Source organism: Atta cephalotes, assembly GCF_000143395.1.
Source record: "Atta cephalotes unplaced genomic scaffold scaffold00008, whole genome shotgun sequence".
NCBI classification, from domain to species: domain Eukaryota; kingdom Metazoa; phylum Arthropoda; class Insecta; order Hymenoptera; family Formicidae; genus Atta; species Atta cephalotes.
The window spans coordinates 594,811-601,322 of NW_012130072.1; positions in this window are offsets into that span (position 1 = coordinate 594,811).

Sequence of the window (6,512 nt, forward strand, 5' to 3'; positions counted from 1 at the left end):
CGTGTACGGTCCGTACCGTACTACGTAAATAAGTAGTAGTAGTACGACCGTACTTACTACTAGTAATTATATAACTTAATACTAACAACTACACTATATATATATATATATATATATATATATATATATATATATATGTAAAATAAATTAAATTAAATTAAAAAAACTATAAAATATCATATAAAATAAATACATATTTTCTTTTTCTTTTTCCTTAAAGATAAAGAAGTATTTCAAAACTAATTATTCAGATTTGTTATGCGAAATATATTCGTTTTCTCGCCGTCGCATCACATAAGAATTCTAATTTACATAACAAAAGCATTAGATATTCCTAGTTCCGTTCGATTGAAGGTTCGTAACGCAACCGACAGCTAATAACGGCCATTTACACTTAGCAAGCGTTGACTTAGTGTGGCACAGCTGACGACTTAGCCAGCCGCCAACACCTGTTCGCCAGCTGCGACGATAAAGGTTCGATAGAGGCGTTTGCGTTGGCTTATAGTTTCTCGACAAAATGGAGTCTTTTGTCGTGCATATACGAGTCTTTACTCTGACGTTTTCGCGCTGCGCCTTTTACAAGTCTCGTCTGGCGCGGACCCCGGCGGTCCACTATGAGAAACAATGCCGCCCGGCTGTGAAGTTGTATATATATATATATATTATAATCGAGCCGGTTGCTGCTTTTCATTTCGGCCAGTGTGAAACGGGTCACTGAGACGAACAATAATTTCCCGCTAACGAAACATAGAACGCACCTTGATCATGCGGGACTATTCGTCTCGATGTGACGCTATTGAAAGGTAGAAGAAAGAGGTACTGAAGACGACTGTTCATGCCGCGAAATATCGCTAGTGTTACGCGCATATTGTGTTAAGTAATGTTTCAACGAGGTCAGTGAAATCAACTACATCCAAGAAATAAGAAATAAGAACATAATTTGGAAATCTTTTCGCGTAGCTCGACTCGCGACATTTTTTTAAAATTATTTTAAGAGCTAAATTATTTAATTCGTAGATTACTCATAAAAAATATATGATACTAAAAAAATTCTTTTTTCATTGTTGCGAAGAAAAAATATAAAAAAGATAAAGAGAATTAGAAATGAAACTGAGAATCATAGTACAACAGTGAATTTATTTTATGAATAAATTTAATAATATTTATCTAAGGAACTACTCTTGGAAGCACGTATCATAGGTATATGCAAAGATAATATTTTATGCGTAATATTTTATGCGATGCATATATTTGATCGCTTTAGGATTCGTGACCATGTTATTATTTTATAAGTCTGCCAAAATCGATTCGGCGCGACGCGACGATCAGATCATCGTCAACGATTTTTTGTTCCGGCGACGAGTCCTACGATTTGCTCGATTATTAGATGGGGCCACGCCCCGTCCCTGAATTCCAATATGATGGGCAGTTCTTGGTTTGATCGAAGTCAAATACGGGGCCGTTGGTGGCTCCTTTCGGTTTGATTCTCTCAGCACGATGAGATCATCAAATTCGCCTGGCAACGCGTTTCAAGTCGAGTTGTTCTCGCATCGCTTTTAATATTGCACGAATCACTAGTTGCTTCTTTTATTAGATGAAAAAATTTATAAGCTATATTTATGAAAGCTGCAAAATTACAAATTATAATATGAGCAAATATCGACCGTCTTTTTATTTTCACACTTATCTGTTAATTTTTCGTAATATTACTATATAGACTTCATTATTATCAGAATTATGTGAGTTATATCAAAGATTTAAGCTTATGAACAACACCATTGTTGATGCTCTTGATACATTTATCATTCATGTATATAATGTCTCAAATTTTTACTTTGTATGATAAAGTTATTATTAATTATTAATATTATTTTGTTGCTACGGCAGTGGCTGCATTGCAACTTTGATATAGTATTATGTATTGTATAATATATATGTTTAATGTTTTGATATTAATATTATAGTTTAATATTGATGTTTTATTACGGTCATTAGCTTTTTTGATCAGACTTTTCGGTTTGAATGTATTTAATAAAAATAAAAATGTATATAATAAGAATGTATTTAATTCTATGTTGCAATTAAACTGCAAGCAATTTATTTTCCACTTCTCTCACATTCTTACTATTTTATAAGCAAGTATTTATATGTATGATTCATATAATTTGTCACGTTCCATTATTCACGTGTTGCCTGTCCCTTTTCTTCAATGAAATTTTTCAATGAGCAACGGGTCCATGGCGCGCTCGGTTTTATCACCATTTCCGTAATTCCTCGAACTTGATTATATCAGAGCATTGGTCTCTTGAAGATATAAAGATGGGTTATGCGGGTCTCGTTTACACGCAGATGGAGTCTCGTTTACACGCTCATTCTCATTGAAAGTCGTACTTACAGACAGAAATGACAAACGGCACAATCGTTATTGCGCGTTTATTTTATCATGTCCGTATCATTAAAATGTCTCTTTACGTCGTGCGTGTATGCGAGTCTTCTGTCAGTTAAATATGCATGAGAAAAAACTTCTGAGGAATAAAAATTGGAAAATTAACGAGAAGCTCGTATAAATTTTCAGAGATTATTTATTATACTACAAGTGTGTAATCATGAAAGATATGATGGAGCCTGTCATTTTAGATATGTAAGAAAATTTCTGTAGTCTTCGCTTATTGCATATTTGTTGCATGATCTGCATAAATATAGCCAGCGGGATGAAATCTAAAGTTTGTTGAGTCTGGTATAACAGCTCGGTCAGAGATTTAATAATCTCGCTAAAATTACACGTGGACGTGCTGATATATGTAAACAAGGACGCACGAGTCTCAGTCAAAACTTCGGGGTGAGGTAACTCACTGTGATTTAGAGATAATATCTAGTCGCACTCTCGTTGTAAAGTAGCGTACAAGGTGCATATACCGTTGCATGCACGTTGGTGCTGACGGGCTCGTGTTGCAGATAAACGACAGGCGTTGTATGAAGATAAACGACACTCGCTAGAAGAAGATATTTCACGACGTCTGCATGCACGCGCCAAGTAACACACCGCGTCTCAGGACGGTTAGAAGTGTTACGGCTTCATTCCGCATGAGATGCATTTCTTATGGTGGCCGGCTCCTTCTTGTAAAGTCATTTACGCACAAAAGCGCTCAATTAATTCTCAGAAACAAAAGCGCCAATCATTCTGAACGAAATTCACGCGTAAAAAGGGCTTTGTGCACCAATTTCACAATTAAATTACGCATGTATCAAGTTTCATGTCATCCATTTGTTTTTTATCTCTTGTCTCGTACACGCAAAAAGGTTATTAATTAAAACGTTTCAACAATTTAGTGATGTAATGTAGCAATAATAATATTCCATTAAATCATCGTAGTGTCAATTTTTAAACGATACAAATAATATCGTCGCAGAAACAAATCGTAATATAATTCATCCGTTACATTTTTATAATATTTTTATAATATTTATTTTTATAATATTTTTTTATCAGTGCCTTTCTAAATTTAAATATGTTAGTAACCTTTTAGAATGAAGTTAGATTGTTAGCTTACTTCTCATATATTAACTTGGATATTAACTTGCAAGTGTTTTTTTCGTAGAAAATTAAAAAAAAGAAGACTTTGTATCAACCAAATAGTTAATTTTTCACTAGCAGAGATGGGCACTCAATGCACTTTAAAGCTGTTGTACACAAATCGATGTAAAGATGTACATTTAATGAAAATATATAGAAACGAATTAAACCGCGAAATATATTTCATTGTGATATTGTGGATAAAATAATACATTGGTATTTTATTAATTGAAATATCTCACTTTTACATTCAGATTTAATGCGCAACAGCTTACATTCAGAAGTTAATGTACAACAGCTTTAATGCGCACTGAGTGAGCGCCAGTTCTGTCAGTGAAAAACGCTATTAGATGTAATGCGTGCTCGCTCTCGAACGCGATCGACATAAGCCGGTGGATTCCTAGTTCTTTGCTTTGTTCATCGTCAAGGTCTAGATCAGCGCTATGCCGTATAGTACCAGCAAGTAGTGGAAGCGTGCTTTCCGATCCTTTTCCTTCGATCGTGCTACGAATACGCGATCGCGCGCGACTCGCGCCAAGAACCGACGGTGATCTCAATGACGAAATCGAGAACGCGATGGCGGGAAGATTTCTTCAAGGTCTCGTTGCAGCTCCGAAGGAAAAACGAAAGGCAGGAACGGATCCACGTTCCGCAGCTTCCCTTCGCACGCATGCATTTTTCTCGCAAATGTACACGCGCAACGTATATTACAACGAATATCTCGGTTTTTCGTCGCAGGACTGGTTCCTCGAGATGATGTCCTTGGAGGACGATACTCCCGAGAAAGTGCAAAAATGTATTGTACGACGTAGCTTCAGTGTTTTTCAAAGAGAATAAGAAAATCTTTCAGGATGACAAACCTGAAACAATTTTTACTTCTATCTGGCGATGATAAAAAAGAAATTAAAATCGTAAAATGAAAAGATAATATAAAAGTAAAAAAATGAAATCTTTAGGTTTGTAAATATTTGATAAACTTTAGGAAAAGAAAATTAAAACTGAAAAAAACAAGGAAGAAAAAAAATAAGTCTAGATTTAAGTTTTTTTAAATAAAAATAAATATGAAAAAGCATAAATATAAAAAATAAATAAATATACTATAAGTAAACAAATATTGATTTTGATGCACTAGTATTTGACTTTCATTTGAGACATGATCGGGATAAGATGAATGACAATCGAATGATGAAGTATCCAGACGAGTATGCGATTATAGCTCGGTATTAGCATAGTTTACCCTAGAGTCTTAGACGACGAGTGTTAAGTGTTTTGATTAAGCATTGTAATCACGTGACTTAGCAGCCAATCATGAACTGATTTCGTCATTAAAAATGGTTGTTTAATGGATGATTGGTGGATTTCATAGTCCATCTTGCAAACGACGTCATTTTTAATACTTTTTCTAGTATTTTTTTGCGATACTGACATAAGTCGGTCGCGCTTCTCTGATAAATCTAAGACTCTAGGTTACTCCAGAGATTCTAGATTCAAATTTCATCGATATCCTATCATAATATGTGAAATATTATGTAATATCCAAAGGGTTAATGTAATTATAATAAATTAAATGCGAAAGAATAATATATGTAAGTAAGTTGTACGTAAAACGTAAACGTAAAAATAATGAAAAAAGTAAGAACTGTATTTTGAAAATTAATTAAAATTTTTTTTTCGTTAAAATATTCCTAAATAGACAAATGTACATACAACTTTACAACTTTGCGTTTATGAGAATCATCCAATGCGTAATAAATGATCTGATTGTAATTGATTGTAATTCAAAATATATTGCAGTCGTTAATATTTACATCATTATATTTTGTCTTCTGATTTATTAAATATGGCTGCAATATTTCAAATCATAATTAACTTAACTCTATTTGATGAGTCGATTGTGATTCGATACAACGACCAATACAACATAAAGTTTTTTTTGCTGTAAAGTTTACACTTATCTATTTGGTTAAAATTGAAAAAAATCGAGGAGGAAATGAAGGAAAAGAAATTGATTTACTAAAGTTCTTTATAAAAATAAACATATATAAATATGAAAAAGAATATATACAAAAAATGAGAATATATATAAGAGAATATATATAAAAAATGATATGATTAAAAATAAAAAAATGTAAAGAAAGTTTGAAAGTTCTGAAAGTTCTGTTTTTCCAACAACAAATACAAGTATGATGAGAAATTATTTATCAAAGATATTTATCGACATTTTAAAGTATTAAAAGACCTCAATAGTTAGAAAACTCGGAAAATTTGTAAATTTTCCTTAATGTACAAATGGATGAATGTTGTATTTGAGTGTGTCATTATATGCTGCTATACAAAAGGTAGTAATGCTACGATTATCTTACGTAATTTAACTAGAGTTGTTTACATCAATGCACGACGCACCTTGGCGCGAAGGAATGAAATAAACCATCACACGAGCTATTCAAATAGATTAAACATTAAAATGCTGACTATGATAAATTGATACGTAATATTTGTACAAACTTTTTTGTCTATTGATTATGATCTTGTAGAGATCGTGTAATTATTTTCTTATTCTCTTGTCTGAAGAGAATGCAAGTCCATAACGAATGATACACGGGAGAGAAAGTCTCTCAGAGGGAATCACTTCGTCGAGGGAGATATCCAGCCTAGAGAATTCTCTTATCGAATGACGACCACGGCGACGATGTGGATGACAGTCGCAGCGTATCAAGCATGTGCGTTTATCTCCCCGCTGGCGCCTTTCGCTTTATTACAGCGCAATGCGCATCGCGGACGGTTCAACGACCCGATTTCTGTGTGTGATCTTGCGTGGCCTTGGAAGACAGGCCGGATGTTGCGAGACTGACAAAGAGGTTTGGCACTATAGCGAAAGAGAGAGAGAGAGAGAGAGAGAGAGAGAGAGAGAAGAGAAGAGAGGAAGAGAGAGAGGAGA